Source organism: Schistocerca gregaria, chromosome 2 (genome assembly GCF_023897955.1).
Source record: "Schistocerca gregaria isolate iqSchGreg1 chromosome 2, iqSchGreg1.2, whole genome shotgun sequence".
Lineage (NCBI taxonomy): Eukaryota > Metazoa > Arthropoda > Insecta > Orthoptera > Acrididae > Schistocerca > Schistocerca gregaria.
Genome location: NC_064921.1, coordinates 983,077,363 through 983,096,584, shown reverse-complemented (window position 1 = coordinate 983,096,584; position 19,222 = coordinate 983,077,363).

Below are 19,222 nucleotides of genomic sequence, written 5' to 3'. Positions count from 1 at the left end.
ACCGTTTCCTTCGAGGTAATTCATAATGTTCGAACAAATTGGTTCACATGGCTCTGAGAACTATGGGACTTAACATATGGGGTCATCAGCTTCCTAGAACCTAGAACTACTTAAACATAACTAACCTAAGGGCATCATACACATCCATCCCCGAGGCAGGATTCGAACCTGCGACAGTAGCGGTCTCGCAGTTCCAGGCTGAAGCGCCCAGAACTGCTCGGTCACATCGGCCGGCAATGTTCGAACACAATATACGTTCTAAAATCCTGCTGCATATCGCCGTTAACGATATGGGCCTGTAATTTACTGGGTTACTCCTATTGCCTTTCTTGAATATTGGCGTGACCTGTGCAACTTTCCAGTCTTTGGGTACGAATCTTTCGTCGAGCGAACGGTTGTATATGATTTTAAGTATTGAGCTAATGCATTAGCATACTCCGAAAGGAAGCTAACTGGTATACAGTCTGGACCAGAAGACGTGTTTTTATTAAGTAATTTGAGTTGCTTCACTACTCAGATACCCAGACTACGAGAACAAAAATAAGTTTCACTGTCTAAAACTTCTTCTGTTTCTCAGATGTGTCCAGATAGAGCAGCATTTCTCTTCAGGGCAGTAGCAGGTTACGAGATGACTCAGTTACGTCTTACTTGCTACAACTAAAAGATCGAAGGAGGCACGCTTTATTCCCCCAATATGATGTACGTTTTTAGAATAGTTTTTGTTTACATTAACGGAACATGTAAGAAGCGGTAGTTGAACTCACGACCTACGCTTTGCCAGCAAAGGTAACTAACCTTTTTTGTCGGGGATTGTAGGAGGGAGTGGGCGGCGAGGTGGCGGGGGCGGGGGGGGGGGGGGGGGGGGGGATTCACACCTTTAGCCAAACCGTTTACGTGTCAATTTCGCATTGAGAGGCGAAGCCATTTAGGGAATCCCCTCAAGCAAAACTTCCTGAAAACAAACTCAGAAGGGAGGTTCTTACCATTTTTCAATTATAACTGAGCAGGCACTGTAATTAAAGATTGGAAGATGCTTCTAGTATCGATGTACGTGTCTTCAAGATTTGTACCAACAATTTTACTTTACATTCGTTTCAATACCAGATCAGCTCTTCCCGTATTAAAATGTCTTGCTATCCTTGCTTCGAGATGGACACCTTGTTGTTGTTGTTGTCTTCAGTCCTGAGACTGGTTTGAAGCAGCTCTCCATGCTACTGTATCCTGTGCAAGCTTCTTCATCTCCCAGTACCTACTGCAGCCTACATCCTTCTGAATCTGCTTAGTGTATTCATCTCTCAGTCTCCCTCTGCAATTTTTACACTCCACGCTGCCCTCCAGTACTAAATTGGTGATCCTTTGATGCCTCAGAATATGTCCTACCAACCGATCCCTTCTTCTGGTCAAGTTGTGCCACAAACTCGTCTTCTCCCCAATTCTATTCAGTACCTCCTTATTAGTTATGTGATCTACCCATCTAATCTTCAGCATTCTTCTGTAGCACCACATTTCGAAAGCTTCTATCCTCTTCTTGTCCAAACTAGTTATCGTCCATGTTTCACTTCCATACATGGCTACACTGAATACAAATACGTTCAACTGCTCTTTCAAGTCCTTTGCTGTCCCTGACAGAATTACAATGTCATCGGCGAACCTCAAAGTTTTTATTTCTTCTCCATGGATTTTAATACCTACTCCGAACTTTTGTTTTGTTTCCTTTACTGCTTGCTCAATATACAGATTGAATAGCGTTGGGGAGAAGCTACAACCTTGTCTCACTCCTTTCCCAACCACTGCTTGCCTTTCATGTCCCTCGACTCTTATAACTGCCACCTGGACACCTTCATGCGACTAATTAGGTTACACTCATACCATCTGGAGCGTCAGTAAGAACGCATGCAAAAGCTGAAAGACAGAGCTTACGCGTAGACGGTATCACTTTCATTTTAGTGGCTCTGAGCACTATGGGACGCAACTGCTGTGGTCATCAGTTCCCTAGAACTTAGAACTACTTAAACCTAACAAACCTAAGGACATCACACACGTCCATGCCCGAGGCAGGATTCGAACCTGCGACCGTAGCAGTCGCACGGTTCCGGACTGCGCGCCTAGAACCGCGAGACCACCGCGGCCGGCTCATTTTAGTGACATGGGCATTCTAATCTGCAACAGCAGAAACTAAATCATTCTTGAAGCACTTCCGCTAGAGAGCAAATTGTTTAAATTACAGGGAACGGTTTACACATTTCTGAATATATTCCGGACTTTTTCAAACACACTCCTTCTTTCTACGTAACTGGTTTCATCCTACCAGTATTAATTATTATTTATTACAGACTATGACATCATTTACATGTTGAATAAATTTCTGGATGATACCTATTTGTACAGCGGTACTGTCAATACTGTATTACGGTAGTTTTATTCTTCATTTAAATATTCGCCCATGATAGATTGTTTGTTGTATGATGTTTTAAATACTGCGTACTGATCTGTGATATTCTTGTATTTTTCATTAAATAATGTTTTTAACTGTATTACAACGAAGACTCGAATGTCCACGTAACTCCCCCTCCTTTCGAACCACCTTTCATTTCATAAGGTACTTGCACTTCTCTACTGTTTTTCAGTAATATTAAACTATCGTAAAGGGACCAAAGCAAAAGCAACAAAGCATACAGATGAATGAGGTGTCCTGCCTTTCGGAGGTAATTTCCAAGCGTGAATGAGGAGCTTATAAATGGTCACGGGTGCAAAAAGTTACAGCGGAAGATTCACGACATACTTCCTGAAGTACTCTCTCTTCTATATTCCACGCATCAGTATTGTGGTGATAAGTGATTGTTGCATGTAGGGAAACGGCCATATAACAATTTTCCCAAAACCGTGGAAGATAGTTTGTCTATAATAAAGGTGCTTCGTATTCTGCTGCCTACTCTGAGCACAACAAGACGCTTTTGTCACTGCTAAGCAAAATAAAATCAAAGGTTCGTGTATTGTAGAAGCATGCTCTTTTACCGAACTGTACTTCATGCTTTGAATAAGTAAGTAAAAATTACTTATTATTCGCAAGTTTCCTAAAGTGTAATCAAACCTTCATTATTTATTTGGCCTACATTTCTCATAGCCAAGTTCTTAGTTAATAATTACACTCGCTGTGTCCTCGACGAATTGGTTCAAGCACAATTCAGCGAGCGTGAATGTTCTTTCTATCAAATGAAGAAATTCTAAACAGAGGGGAAAATTCTGCGCAATGTGTGGCGTATGGATACAAGACTGCTAATTGTATCTAAAAACTCGGAACTTCCAATGGAGAAAACTGATATTTGCAAGCAATATCCTCAAGCTACCTTCAGCCTGTAGCGGTGCCACCCGCTAGAAGTTAAAGATTGTGGTGTTGTAGGACGCGTTCCTAAAAATTCAGTCAGCGATTGATCAGTCAAGAAAATTTCAAAATGGTTCAAATGGCTCTCAACACTATGGGACTTAACGTCTGTGGTCATCAGTCCCCTAGAACTTAGAACTACTTAAACCTAACTAACCTAAGGACATCACACACATCCATGCCCGAGACAGGATTCGAACCTGCGACCGTAGCAGTCGCGCTGTTCCGGACTGAGCGCCTGAACCGCGAGACCACCGTGGCCGGCAAGAAAATTTCACATTAATTGATTGTTTGTGTATGACAGGTAAGTGTGGCATTCATCTGGGTGACTGCAAAGATGAATATAAACCTCACGCTTTGCTTGGAAAAGTGGCCCTCCGCAAATCGAGATTCGAACCCAGCGACCACTCTCACGGGAATACAGACACTTGACGGACACGAGGCTGCACAACTGTTTGCTATGCTTTCACGTCACGATACGCTTCGCGTTCCCTCTAACAGGCTAGTAGCATTCGTCGGTCAGGTCACCACGCTTCGCAAATATTTCGACTTTGCTCAAGAAATAGAATAACAGACGGCAGTGTGGCCCATTCGCTTTAACGCATGAAACTATTACCGCGGAGGTTTGGTGTTTACTCTTCGGAGGGTAAACAAAAGGCTTTGTTTATCGACTGCGGCGTGCATGCGAAGCCAGGCGGTGATTTGCGGTGCGGCGGTACGCACAGCGATGTTTATCGTGGTAGGGGGTGTAGGGGGGGGGGGGATGAGGGCGTGGGGGGGGGGGGGGGGGTTGTTGGCATAGGAGTGGGAAGTCGGGGCAGCCACGGACAGGTGGATGCTACCTTGCAGACAAGGCCAGTTAACCGTTTTGGAGATGGGGAAAACAACTTGCATAGTGAATCTTCTTTCTTCTTCTCCAATGCGCACAAGTTGTTAACGAGAACGTATGTGCAATGTAAGGATATAGCTCCTGAATCACAAAACCTACGAAACGGGCTTGCACGTTATTAAAGAGGGTACTTAGGAAGTGAAAACACCGTCTTAAACAAGAATACACGTGAATGTGTCCTGTCCCCACAATCGCTTAACCCTCTGACGCCATATATATATACAGGGTGTCCCAGCTATCTTGTCCACCCAAAATATCTCTGGAACAATAACAGCTATTGGAAAACGACTTTCACCGGTATCAATGTAGGGCTGGGGCCCATGAATGTACATATTTGGAAACATTCTAAAACGAAAGCATATGGGTTTTTTAACACAAACTTATGTTTTTTTAAATGGGTCTCCTATATTTTTTCTTCAGCAATCCATAGCATGACAAAGCACATACACAATGGCGTTGATTGCATCGCAATATTCCCATTACACCCCGAGATATTAAGGCGCGAAGTTGACGCTTGAAACACCGGACATGCGCTGCTAGCGCTCGTCCTGAGGCTCAGGCGTGAACCCCATGCTGCCCGTAATCGCGATGTGATTGACATGCGTAATCACACCTCCATACTTATCAAGAGGTCCGAAACTAATAATACGGTCTGCTGCCATCCTGCATTAACGTCATACATTCTGCAGGTATTTATCCCATCGGCTAGGGGTGATGCGGTTCTGTAACATATCTGTGTACCACAACGTTAGGCACAAAGTTAACTTCGCTTATCGTTAATCCGTTACTAAAAAGGTAATTCCGTTCAACGTTAAAACTTTACTGTAGATCTAGCGCAAGTGACAGTTAATCATTCACTCGTAATAGTAAAATTCATGTTGAAGGTTTTAGTGCAACGAGCAAGTGGACTAAAAGTTTTACCGTTGTTTAGGTAAAAATGTTTTGATTTGGGAAGTTCGGGTAGGACATAGAAGATGAATGTAAACATGTTTAACCTATTAGTTTTATTATCACATAATTATCAACGTTATGTTTATCTAATGCCTTAAATAACAAATGGTTGCAAACAAATGTTTCTTAACATCACTGGGTAAAATGGCCCTTTGTAGAAACTTCCACTGTCATGCCGGCACTACATACTAAACATAGCATTCACATCTCATGCTCAAAGTGATACCCATTGGCTTGCATACATAGGGTCACTCTGCGGATGAAGGATGCCCTACTTCGTGCTACTGTTTCCTCTTTGATGGCTGTACAAGCATCAATAATGCGTTGCTTCATGTCCTCTGGTGTTGTTGGTTCATGTTGGTAAACAGCATCCTTCACTGCTCCCCAAAGAAAATAATCCAGCGGTGTGAGGTCCGGAGATGGGGCAGGCCACCTAACTAGGCCATCTCGTCCAATCCACCTACCAGGGAACTTACGGTTCAGAAGTCGTCGTGCTCGTAAGGCGTTATGTGCAGGGCATCCATCATGCTGATACCACATTACCATTCTCCGGTTCAGAGGTACGGTGTCCAAGAGAGCAGGAAGATTGTGTCGTATAAATCTGGAGTATTGTCTGCCATCTTGGATGCCATTTATTAAAGAAACGTTCGATAATGGTATCTCCAATAATCCCACACCAAACATTAACTTTCCACAGACGTTGATGCTCTACCTGACGGAGCCATTTTGGATTGTCTGCGGACAAATAATGCATATTCCTCATATTTACAATTCCTTTATTGGAGAATGATGCCTCGTCGGTAAAGAGAACATCTGCAAAAAATTTGGATTAGTCAGAAGTTTTTGCTGAGCCCACCGACAAAATGTTATCCTATTGCGGAAGTCATTTCCATGAAGATCCTGGTGTAAATTAACATGGTAAGGGTGAAATTTATGACGTTTAAGAATACGCTGGACACTTGATTTCGACACACCAACTTCACGTTCAATTTGACGTGTGCTGATTTGAGGATTCACAGCTATGGTAGCGAGCACAGCAACTTCAGCACGTTTATCTGTGCGTGTTCTAGGACGATGTCGAGGTCTTGGATTTAAGCTTCCCGTTTCACGTAGACGAGATGTGAGACGACCAAACATAAGGCGCGAAGGCGATGGCTTGTCAAGGAATCGCCTTCTGTACAGTCGTTCTGCCTGAACAGCATTTCGTCCACCTACAACAGGGTACAGTACAGGTATGTAGAGTAGGGTAGAAAACAGACACATTAACTTAATAATCATAATGTTCGCTAACTGTACTATCAACAAACAAGCAATCTCATAACGTGTTTCCCGTCAACGTACATTCTCCATAGATCAGCAGCATTTCTACCATATCTTCATGTGTGTACATTATACTGTACAGTGTAAGTTCCACAACACAACGTTTATTCACAATGTGTAATACCTCCGTGCCGCCACCAGATTACTCTGATGCACGACTACACTGGCAAGCGGTGTACTGCACGCCAAAGCAACAACAAATGTTATGCTCGGAGGGTGGTGGAGTACAGGAGTTTGCATGGATCGCAAATCATAAACAAGGCGAAGTGGTCACTGTGGCAGTAGTGGGAACTACGTTGGACACTTCACTACGTAGAGCCAGGCCCTGTGCGACTGGCACAATGGGTCATATAACGCATTAGATAAACCTTATTTTCGGTGTGCAGGATAAATAAGACAACCTGACGGGTGTACACCGATCGGTACTGGGTCATATTGTGTACGTAGATACATAAAACGTGCAAGAGGGAAACCATTATGTGCTTATGAGAGTTGATAGCAGCAGACCGTATTATTCGTTTCGGACCTCTTGATAAGTATGGAGGTGTGATTACACATGTCAATCACATCGCCATTATGGGCAGCATGGGGTTCACGCCTGAGCCTCAGGACGTGCGCTAGCAGCGCATGTCCGGTGTTTCAAGCGTCAACTTTGCGTCTCAATATCTCGGGATGTAATGGGAATATTGCGATGCAATCAACGCCATTGTGTATGTGCTTTGTCATGCTATGGATTGCTGAACAAAAAATATGGGAGGTCCATTTAAAAAACATAAGTTTGTGTTAAAAAACACAAATGCTTTCGTTTTAGAAAGTTTCCAAATATGTACATTCATGGGCCCCAGCCCTACATTGATACCGGTGAAAGTCGTTTTCCAATAGCTGTTATTGTTCCAGAGATATTTTGGGTGGACAAGATAGCTGGGACATCCTGTATATGCCGGCTGATCAAAATGTCAGTATAAATTTGAAAACTGAATAAAACACGGAATAATGTTGATAGAGAGGTACAAATTGACACACATGCGTGGAATAACATGGGGTTTTATTAGAACAAAAAAAAATACAAACATTCAGAAAATGTCCGACAGATGGCGGCTCATCTAATCAGAACAGCAATAATTAGCATAAGAAAGTAAGACAAAGCAAACATGATGTTCTTTACAGGAAATGCTCAATATGTCCACCATCATTCCTCAACAATAGCTGTAGTCGAGGAATAATGTTGTGAACAGCACTGTAAAACATGTCCGGAGTGATGGTGAGGCATTGGCGTCTGATGTTGTCTTTCAGCGGTCGATGACGATACACTTCAGGTAACCCCAAAGTCAATGATCGCACGGACTGAGGTCTGGGGACCTGGGAGGCCAAGCATGACGAAAGTGGCGGCTGAGCACACGATCATCACCAAACGACGCGCGCAAGAGATCTTTCACGCGTCTAGCAATACCTTGTTTGTTTTTTTTTTTTAATTCTAATAAAACCCCATGTCATTCCAAGCATGTGTGTCAATTTTTACCTCTCTATCTACATTATTCCGTGGTTTATTAAGTTTTCAAATTTATACTGACTTTTTGATCACCCGGTATATATATATATATATATATATATATATATATATATATATATATATATATATATATATATATATATATATAATCATCATAGTGAACAACGAACATAAGAAGAAACTGGAAAAAGTCAACACTCAATTGTTTTATGGGGTGGTTTCACTTTGGAACATAAATTTAATTTTTTTTTTTTGCATAGAAGTAACCTTTATTATCCTAATAAGTAACTAATACAAGAAGAAATTAACACAAAGTAAGCATCAAATTTTTAAGGTGGTGATTTCACTCTGGGAACACATGATGCCGAAAACAAATTACAGTTTTGAATAACAGGCAAAAATTTGCCTAAAATTTAATATAGCTTGTATGAAAACTATGCATTACCACAGTGTTTTCATTTCGAAACCTTACATAAAATAAGTAGTACAAAGTCAACTTTACGTCACAGTAAGATATACTTACTTTCACTGTAAATGATTTCCTTAACAAGACTACTATATATACAAACCCGCACTTCACGATCTCCTATAATCTCGTAGTAGAATCTCCAAGGCGACTGTTGCTTTGGATGCTGAAAGTGACTACTACAATGGACTACATTCGTAGAGGTACCTCAGTGTGCTACTAAACGTACCTTTTTTTCAACAGAATCGGTGGTTTCATGCTAAACGCAATGGTACTTCAAAACAAAGTTAAACTGTTGAAAATAACACCTCTTTTCATGAAGAAGGTACTTCCAGCTAAGTTGTGACCGGTGGTCTTCAATAAGCGCCATTCCATTCGGTGATCGGTTTCCTGCATTATCGTAGAGTAATGCCGCAGAAATTCAGAATGCTATCGGCTACTGTCCTAGTTGGTGAAGATATTCTGGAAACAGAGCTTTTCAGAGTGTTTGTTGCCAAAGAAGTCTAACTGATATATCTAATTCATGAAGAATGGCTCTAACAAGGTAACCTCCCCATCGCACCCCCCTTAGATTTAGTTATAAGTTGGCACAATGGGTAGGCCTTGAAAAACTGAACACAGATCAATCGAGAAAACAGGAGGAAGTTGTGTGGAACTATGGAAAAAATAAACAAAATATACAAACTGAGTAGTCCATGTGCAAGATAGGCAACATCAAGGATAGTGTCAGATCAGGAGCGCCCTGTTCACTCGGTTAGCATAAACAACTGCGAAACGAGAAGCCCTTGGTTCAAGTCTTCCCTCGCGTGAAAAGTTTATTTTCTTTATTTTCGCAAAGTTGTGGTCTGTCAGTTCGTTCATTGACGTCTCTGTTCACTGTTATAAGTTTAATCGGAAGGACGGGTGGACAGATAATAATGGTCTGAAAATAAAAAATTAAACTTTTCACTCGAGGGAGGATTGAACCAAGGACCTCTCGTTCCGTAGCTGCTTGACTATTTCCTATAGGGATATAGTAATATCACAAACTGAGTCCGCCTTCATGCAAACACCGTGTTATTTGTTTATTTCTTTATTCTCCCAAACTAGTTTCGGCGACAAATATCACCATCATCAGTGATTTCTTTTTCTTTTTCTTTTTTTTTAAAAAAATCTAAAACATTCGGAAAATGGTATGGTTGTACAAACACAGTAAAGCATAATTGCATTTTTACAAATCGTCTTTTGAAATATAGTTTTATATTGATACTTTTATACTACCTTATTTATTGTATGCTACAGCATGTTTTAAGCTTAATAGCTTATTGGCGCTGTTTGTGACATATTTTCTGTGCTCTTTTTCTGTTGCCGTTTTTTATACTTAGCGAACATCTAGTCATCTGCAACCATGTGAGGGGCTGTTAGTAAACAAATACAACAAAAACAAGGAAGAATTGAACCAAGGACCTCTCTTTCCGTAGCTGCTCAAGCTAACCAAGGGACCTCTGTCCATTTTTTACCAGGCTGACGCGATGTTCTTTCCCCAAACTTCACACTCGGTGCGATCTTCGAGATTTTTTATGTTGATCTGCTGTAGATCGCTCTGGACTTCTTTCAGCCATTCTGTGCCACATTTACTCCTTGTTATAATATTGAATAATTTCTTTGCTGTTCTGGAGTCTTCCATCCTGTAGATGTGTGTATAAAATTTGGGTCGGCGCTTTCTGATTTCATCTGTTACTATGTTGATCTTTCTATAGAGTTCGTTTTGTGGTCTCTTCATCCAAATGCCATTTTTGTTGATTGGATCTTAAATCTTCCTGAGAATTTTTCTTTCCTACTTTTCTATTTCCTTAATTTTTGAATGACCATCAATCACCATTGTTTCAGCTGCATAGATTGCTTCTGGAAGAATCACTGTTGTAGTGCCTTAATTTTGCGTCTGTCGAAATGCACTTCTTGTTGTAATGCGTCCATGTTAGCTTGCAGGCCTTCTGGAGCTTGGTGATTCTTTGATCATTGGTAGAGGTCTGCGCGGATGCGGATATCCGCGGTATTTGTTGCTTGGCGGATAAAATCGCGACCGGCGTGGATATCCGCGTGCCATCTGCGGGTAATGAGCAAGGCATCAGCCCAGTACGTATGTTGCAATGTTAGTTGGAAACTTCAAGTCTGTTGACACTTGGAATCTTGCAGGGCCCGGGTAGAGCGGATGTCTGTTGTCCTTAGCCCCTGGCTACGACCGACGTAGCTGTACCCAAGAGACCTGCACCTAATACGTTTCCGCGACCGTGTCTTTCGTGTGGCCTGTGAAGTGCTGTCTGTGTGGCAAACCTGCCCACTGTCTATCAGACAGGTTCCCGTTGCAATTTTCCGCTGCCTTCAGTTAGCGCTTTCTAGTGTCACAGTGACAACGTGCATCGTAGCAAATATCAGTGAGAGTTCTTTCTTCAAATGAACACCGTATCGATGGATACGTTTTCGTGTAAGGTGAAAAAAGGTGATTTTACATTAGTGAAGGAAAACAAATTGAAATCGCCAATTTGGAAAAAATTGGGATACGTATTTGATGGCAACGGAAAGATAAAAGATATAGTGGCTTGTTTTGCATGTAAAAAAGGATATTCCTACATTAGACACAAAAGTGGAACTTCAAATTTGCTAAAACATTCGTGTGAGGCTCAAAAAAGTAGCATAATTACTTATTTAAATACTAAGAGAGACGTGAAACTTCCTGAAGTTCCGCCAAATTTGAAGACATCAAATCTTGTCAGCAAAGACATTTTACAATTCGAAGTAGCCTATGGATCTGGGTTTCTCGAGACGGCACAGTTTCTTATTGATGTGGGGGCCCTGTATATATAATTTTTTTATCGAGAGGCCAATGTCAAAATCTCCAGACTCGTGAACAGGGGTCGACAAGAGTTTGGTGAACTTACACCACTTACTGCCCGAACCGCCAATTGTTCATTTTTCGCACCATACAGAAATTCTCTCTAGATCAGTTTGTAATTGGAATTGATCATCTGATGATTTTACTAGACGATAAATTACGGCGTCATCAGCAAACAATCTAAGGGGGTTGCTCAGATTATCACCTAAATCATTTATGTAAATCAGGAACAGAAGAGGGCCTATGACACTACCTTGCGGAATGCCAGATATCACTTGTGTTCTACTCGATAATTTACCGTCTATCAGTACGTACTGTGACCTCTCTGAGAAGAAATCACGAATCAAGTCACACAACTGAGACGATACTCCACACGCACGCAATTTGATTAATAGTCGCTTGTGAGTAACGGTATCAAAAGCCTTCTGGAAATCTAGAAATATGGAATCTATGAGAGATCCCTTGCCAACAGCACTCATTAGTTCATGGGAATAAAGAACTAGCTGTGTTGCGCAAGAACGATTTTCTGAATCCGTGTTGGTTATGTATCAATAAGCCTTTTCTTCAAGGTGATTCATAATGTGCAGTATTTGCTCCAAAATCCTATTGCAAATTGAGGTCAGTGATTGGGTCTGTAATTAAATCGGCTACTACTATTTCCTTTCTTGACTATTGGTGTGACCTGTGCTCCTTTCCAGTCTTTAGGAACAGACCTTTCGTCAAGTGAGTGGCTGTATATGATTGCTAAGAAAGGCGCTACTCTGATAGGAACCTGATTGGTATACCATCCGGCCTTGAAGACTTGTGTTTCTTAAGTGATTTGATAAGTGATATGATAACGCTTCGTTGCTCGTACTTTATGATAAGCGTTGTAAACGACGAGAAGTATTTGACAAAGTGGCCGACTGGACGGTAGTAGACCCGGACACTGCGTGAAAGTGCCGAGTAGCGTTCAACGACAATGACGCTCCTACGTACAGTGTTGCGTGAGACTGGGTGGACACCGCATCTTCCGAACACTACACTGGTTGAAAAAGAGTCGATGAATGGGCCACATCTTTATCGTACTAATTCTATGACTTACCATAGAAGATAGACTGAAGAAAGGCAAGGAGATGACATCAAGGGAGTGCTGGAGGGTGGCGTTGAGGGGTAAAATTCGTAGAGGGCGACCAAGAGATGAAACACTAAGCAGATTCAGAAGGATGTAGACTGCAGTAGGTTTGGGAGATCAAGAAGCTTGCACAGGATAGAGTAGCACGGAGAGCTGCATCAAACGACGGCATTGTAATCATTTGATTGTCTGTGCTTGTACATCACACCTATTTTCCATCATATTCGGAGAATTCCATCGTGGTGCGTCTTAGTGGTTTGCAGAGATTGGGTAGGCATGTTCTTAAAAGTCTCCTACCATAGACACGAAAAGAACATGAAGGGGCCACTGACGTGTCCAGTACAGTGGGGAACGTCCCATTCTTACAACCTCTCAGCATTCGGCGGCCGTTGCTTTGTACTGCGCGCCCGCTTCCGGACACAAATTGCGTCCCCTGTAGAGGCTAATAAGGAGAGCGCTGCTCGATATTGCGCTCCTGGCAGCCCCGAGCCCGAGGAGGCGGCGGCCACGTCATCGCGGCGCAGCGCGGCGACCCCGTGCAACTGCATTAGCGGCGCTGCACGGGGCAAGCAGCGGCGGCGTGAGTCACACAGGCCGGGGCGGAGGGGGCGGTGGGGGCGGGCGCACGTCTGCGGCGCTCTGCCGCTGGTCAGGGATGCGGCGCGGCGCGTTACTCATCTGTTCTGGGGGCTGCGACCCGCCGATGCACCCACCCCGGCGCCACCCTTCACAAGCCGCACGTTGCCAAGTCCTTCGCGGTCGACCTGCAGCCGAACGACGCACTGCAGTTTCTGCAAGTGGCCGAACTATTCCGAGATAGAGCACAAAATTGTTTTCCCGGCCGCTTTTCGCACTAGCTGTTGTACTGGGTGTACCAGGACTCCACAGCCAAACTTTCAGACGCCGTTCACGGATATCATCTTAGTTTCCAGCATGAGATTTTCACTCTGCAGCGGAGTGTGCGCTGATATGAAACTTCCTGGCAGATTAAAACTGTGTGCCCGACCGAGACTCGAACTCGGGACCTTTGCCTTTCGCGGGCAAGTGCTCTACCAACTGAGCTACCGAAGCACGACTCCCGTCCGGTACTCGCAGCTTTACTTCTGCCAGCTGCAGAGTGAAAATCTCATTCTGGAAACATCCCCCAGGCTGTGGCTAAGCCATGTCTCCGCAATATCCTTTCTTTCAGGAGTGCTAGTTCTGCAAGTTTCGCAGAAGAGCTTCTGTAAAGTTTGGAAGGTAGGAGACGGATACTGGCAGAAGTAAAGCTGTGAGTACCGTGCATTAGAAAGCTCAGTTGGTAGAGCACTTGCCCGCGAAAGGCAAAGGTCCCGAGTTCGAGTCTCGGTCGGGCACACAGTTTTAATCTGCCAGGAAGTTTCATATCAGCGCACACTCCGCTGCAGAGTGAAAATCTCATTCTGGAAACATCCCCCAGGCTGTGGCTAAGCCATGTCTCCGCAATATCCTTTCTTTCAGGAGTGCTAGTTCTGCAAGTTTCGCAGAAGAGCTTCTGTAAAGTTTGGAAGGTAGGAGACGGATACTGGCAGAAGTAAAGCTGTGAGTACCGGACGTGAGTCGTGCTTCGGAAGCTCAGTTGGTAGAGCACTTGTCTGCGAAAGGCAAAGGTCCCGAGTTCGAGTCTCGGTCGGGCACACAGTTTTAATCTGCCAGGAAGTTTCATCTTCTTAGTTCTCTGATATAAGGGACCTACAGACCAATATCCTTAACGTCAGTTTGTTGAATGATTCTAGAACATGTTCGCAGTTCGAATATAATGAATTTCCTTGAGACAGAGAAGCTGCTGCCCATGCATTAGAAAGCATCGCTCCTGCGAAACGCAACTCGCCCTTTTTTCACATGGTATTTTCCAACCATGGATGAAGGGTATCAGACGGATGCCGTATTCCTTGACTTCCGGAAAGCGTTTGACTCGGTGCCCCACTGCAGACTCCTAACTAAGGTACCAGTATATGGGATTGGTTCTGTGGTGTGCGTACTGTAAGACCTTCTGTACACACACCATCAGATTATTTCACTTGTCGCTCTAACGAAGTAGGCGAGTGTCAGCAATATGTCTCGTGGTCTTATCGTGGCGTGTTTATCTTCTGCCGTTAGGTCAGACGATAGAAATGCCACTTGCACGATTAGAGTAGCAGATTGACGGTGATCAACTTTAAACAGAACTTGATTAATTTTCACACACATTTATCAAAATAATAACAAGCATAAAAATAATATAACTTGGTTCTGGATGCTATTTACAATTGACAATCTGAATTTCCTTTGGTCTTGGTACGTTAATCTTATTCTCACATATCTCTGATACTTGACAAAGTGTCTATTCATTCATCTTCATGGCTATACAGGAATATGATAACCTTATTAGGCGCAGACTGAAACTTGACTATAGACTAATACAGACTAATGCATACTGACTAATCGAAGGTCTGTACACTCGTTATAATACCTCGAGCGTTCAGGTATCACTGCGCGAGTGTGATCCGCGAGGAGAAAAGGTTCTACGTTAGCAGCAACCTCAATGGCTGCGTTACGTATTAATACGCGGATCGGCGGAAGCAGAATTTGGTCCGTCGCTATGGCAGCGCCATCTCGTAGTGTGGAGACGGACGAGCGCTGCGCCTGCACTGTTGTGCTTAGCAGGGCGCGCTCTAGTGGGAAAGTTGTGTACGCGCTGACTACGCAGAACTATGTACGCAACAATATTAATACGTAAATATTACAGGTTAGCTAAAATACAGTACTGTTGTTACCAACGGAGCCAGCTGGTGCTCGTTGCCGAAACTGAGATGAACAGGAAAAAGAATCCCGTTTGTTTGAATACTCCATTAGCAGTGTAGCGCTTGACACAGTCACGTCGATTAAACATTTGGATGTAACATTGGAGAGCGATATGAAGTGGGACAAGCACGTAATGGCAGTTGTGGGGAAGGCGGATAGTCGTCTTCGGTTCATTGGTAGAATTTTGGGAAGATGTGGTTCATCTGTGAAGGAGACCGGTTATGAAACACTAATACGCCCTATTCTTGAGTACTGCTCGAGTGTTTGGGTTCCCTATCAGGTCGGATTGAGGGAGGACATACAGTAGAAGCAATTCAGAGGCGGGCTGCTAGATTTGTTACTGGTAGGTTTGATCATCACGCGAGTGTTACGGAAATGCTTCAGGAACTCGGGTGGGAGTCTCTAGAGGAAAGGAGGCGTTCTTTTCGTGAATCGTTACCGAGGAAATTTAGAGAACCAGCATTTGAGGCTGACTGCGGTACAATTTTACTGCCGCCAACTTACATTTCGCGGAAAGACCACAAAAATAAGATAAGAGAGATTAGGGCTAGTACAGAGGCATATAGGCAGTCATTATTCCCACGTTCTGTTTGGGAGTAGAACAGGGAGAGAAGATGCTAGTTGTGGTACGAGGTACCCTCCGCCACGGACCGTATGGTGGATTGCGGAGTATGTGTGTAGATGAACATGTACAGTCTCCAATGGCTCGGTGCACAGTAATAATATAATTATGATTTATTCGGTTGGTTACCGTTATCGCCCTTGTTTCTGTGAAATCCTTCAAAACTATTAAAAAAACCTGTAGTACGCAATTGTCAAAACGTACAACACATAACATATAGGAATGCAACGACCCTCAGACGAAACACGTGCGCTTTTAGAAATAAAGCAATTTTCCGCGTCAGTCACTTGCTTATTTTGCCACTGTCAGTTTCGATGGTTCACTCCTTATCTTCAGGTGGAGAATCGTTTACTTACACAAGTGGTATAGGTCAAGAGTACAGATGTCTTTGCACCGTAGTAGACCAAGGACAGTAAAGGTTATGTTGCCTTTTTTGAAGGCTGGTAGAGTCGTAAAAATTCTGCATACTTGTTCTCTCCCCCATCAGCTCATAAATGTTATAGATACGCTTGCTTGCATTAAATGCAAAGATAAAAGATTAAATGGTTTCTACAAAAATATGTATTTCTTTTTGCAAATAATACGAGCAGGTTACACCAGAATACGAACATAGTTCATTTTTATATTAATTTCTGATAGTTATATGTCTATATAAAACGATACAATAGAATTTTTGTAATCTTCTTATATATAATAAATTAATATAAAAATGGAACTGTATCATATTCTAGTGCAGACCATTCATATTTTTAAAAATAAAACGAGACCATATTTAGGTACATAACCATCTAATCATTTATAAAATGTTTTTATTCTAGTCTCTGATCACAATATCAATTCTTTAGACGATGACCGGTTTCAGTCCGTAATGACCATCCTCAGATCTTTTTTACACCATGTCCTAAAGTGATAAGGCCATAAAGGCATCGTCAAAACATATAAATATAATCAGCACAGCATCGTCACAGGGATCTAAAATTAGGTGTAGAATAGACCACATCGTCCACATAGTGAGTATTGCAACTCGCTACTCAATCACTATGTGGAGGATGTGACCTATTCTACACCTTATTATAGATCCATGTGACGATGTTGTGCTGATTATATTCATATGTTTTGACGATACCATTATGGCCTTATCACTTTAGGACATGGTATAAAAAAGATCTGAGGATGGTCATTATGGACTGAAACCGGTCATCGTCTATAGAATTGGTATTGTGATCAGAGACTGGGATAAAAAAAAACATTTGACGGTATTGGATCACTCTTTGTGTGCGCGATGATGTCGCATTTGGTGAAACTGATCATTTATCGTTGTATCCAATGTAAGCAAACATTTCTGCTTGAAGAGACAATGTAGACATAATGCATAGTGGAGAGGACATACAAAAGGCAGTAGTACACAGACTTTTGGTGACTCTACCCCCTTTCTAAAGACGCAATATTACCTTCACTGTCCTTGGTCTAATGCTGTGGAAAGATGTCTGTTATCACCAACAGAAGCTGTGTAAATAAAAGATTCTCCAAGTAAAAATAATGGTGTGAACTACCGAAACCCGTAGTGGAAAAATAAACAAGTGACTGCCAAAGAAAACTGCTTCATTTTAACAACAGTCGCTGACCTGATATTGCCGTCCTTTATGGACGAAATATTCAAGTATGCTTTCATCACAGTGTGTTCAGTCTGCTCTCAGTGCACAGTACAGCACGTAACAAATACAGGACTGTTCACTTACACATATTGTTCAAAATATCGGTCACCACTATCACGACAGCTCAAGAATTCCTGGGGTTTGTTGTAACCTACTAAAATACTTCCGCAGCTGTGATAAGGCTAGCGGGCAAGACTGTGAAACATCGAGCTTAGTGTCGTAAATTAGGATCTTCACACGCCCTCAGGAGAAGTAGTGACTGGAGTAACCGATAGAACAGCACCACTGCGACCAAGCCATTTTCATGTAAACCATGCTTCACTGTAGTTTCCAACGTCGAATAGAATGTGCCGGCGCTCCGTCGTGTTGAAACCACAAAAGCTGACAAAGTCTCAGAGGCACATCTTCTAGTCTCTGTGGGAGGCTAACGTGTGTTGACACGATCAACACACCAGTTAGTGTGTGTTTTTGCCATCCATACATGGCTGTTCCTACTGCTGAACGGTTCCTCTCCTGTAGATTGCATTTGATTGTGTGAACCATGACATTATGTTACAGAAATTACAATTCTATGGTATAAATGGAATAGCATATGAGTGGCTGAAGTCATACGTACAGAACTTGAAGCAAAAAGTTTCCTTATATGGGTCAACTGACTTAAATAAGTTGACCACTACATCTAACTAGGGTGAAATTACATTAGGTGTGCCACAGGGTTCAGTCTTGGGTCCCCTTCTGTTCTTGATGTATGTGAACGACTTCCCTTCTTATCCAAAACAGGAAGCTGAACTGACACTGTTTGCTGATGATACAAGCATAATTATTAATCCAGCAAAAGAAACTCCAATCAAAATGATGCAAATAAGGTCTTTGGAAAAGTCATTAATGGGTTTTCTGCCAATGGGCTTGCTCTAACCTTTGAAAAAAAAAACACACAGTACATCCAATTTTCTGCTGCAAAAAGCACAGTTATTTCAATAAATATAACACAGCAACAGAAGTCAGTAGACACGGTAGAGCACACTAAGTTTTTGGGTGTACATACACATATGAGAATCTTAATCGGAAAATTCATATTTTGGATCTTCGAATGCGACTAGGGTCAGCCACTTTTGAAATTACAATAATTGCCAATTATGAGAATATGGAAATTAGTAAGCTAACATACTTTGCATAGTTTCACTCTCTGATGTCATAAGGAATAATATTTTGTGGTAACTCAACATTTAGACAAAAAGCATTCACTGCTCAAAAAAAAGTGACTAGAAGTATGTGTGGGTTTCATAGTCGCTCATCTTGTAGGCACCTTTTTAAAAGATTAGGGATTCTTACAACAGCCTCACTAATGAAATTTGCTCTCAACGACATGGACCAGTTTAAAAACGACAGTGACATTGATGATTATAATACCAGAAAAAAGAAAGACTTACACTATCCTTTATTCAACCTATCTTTGGCACAGAAAGGGGTAAAATATGCTGCTATAAAATATTTTGACGAATTACAAGATGAAATAAAATGTCTGACAGACAGCAGTAATAGCTTCAAAATTAAATTGAAATCACATATCCCTGACAACTCCCTCTAACCGCAGATGAATTCTTGAATAGGAATAAATTAATCTATAAATATAGTATAT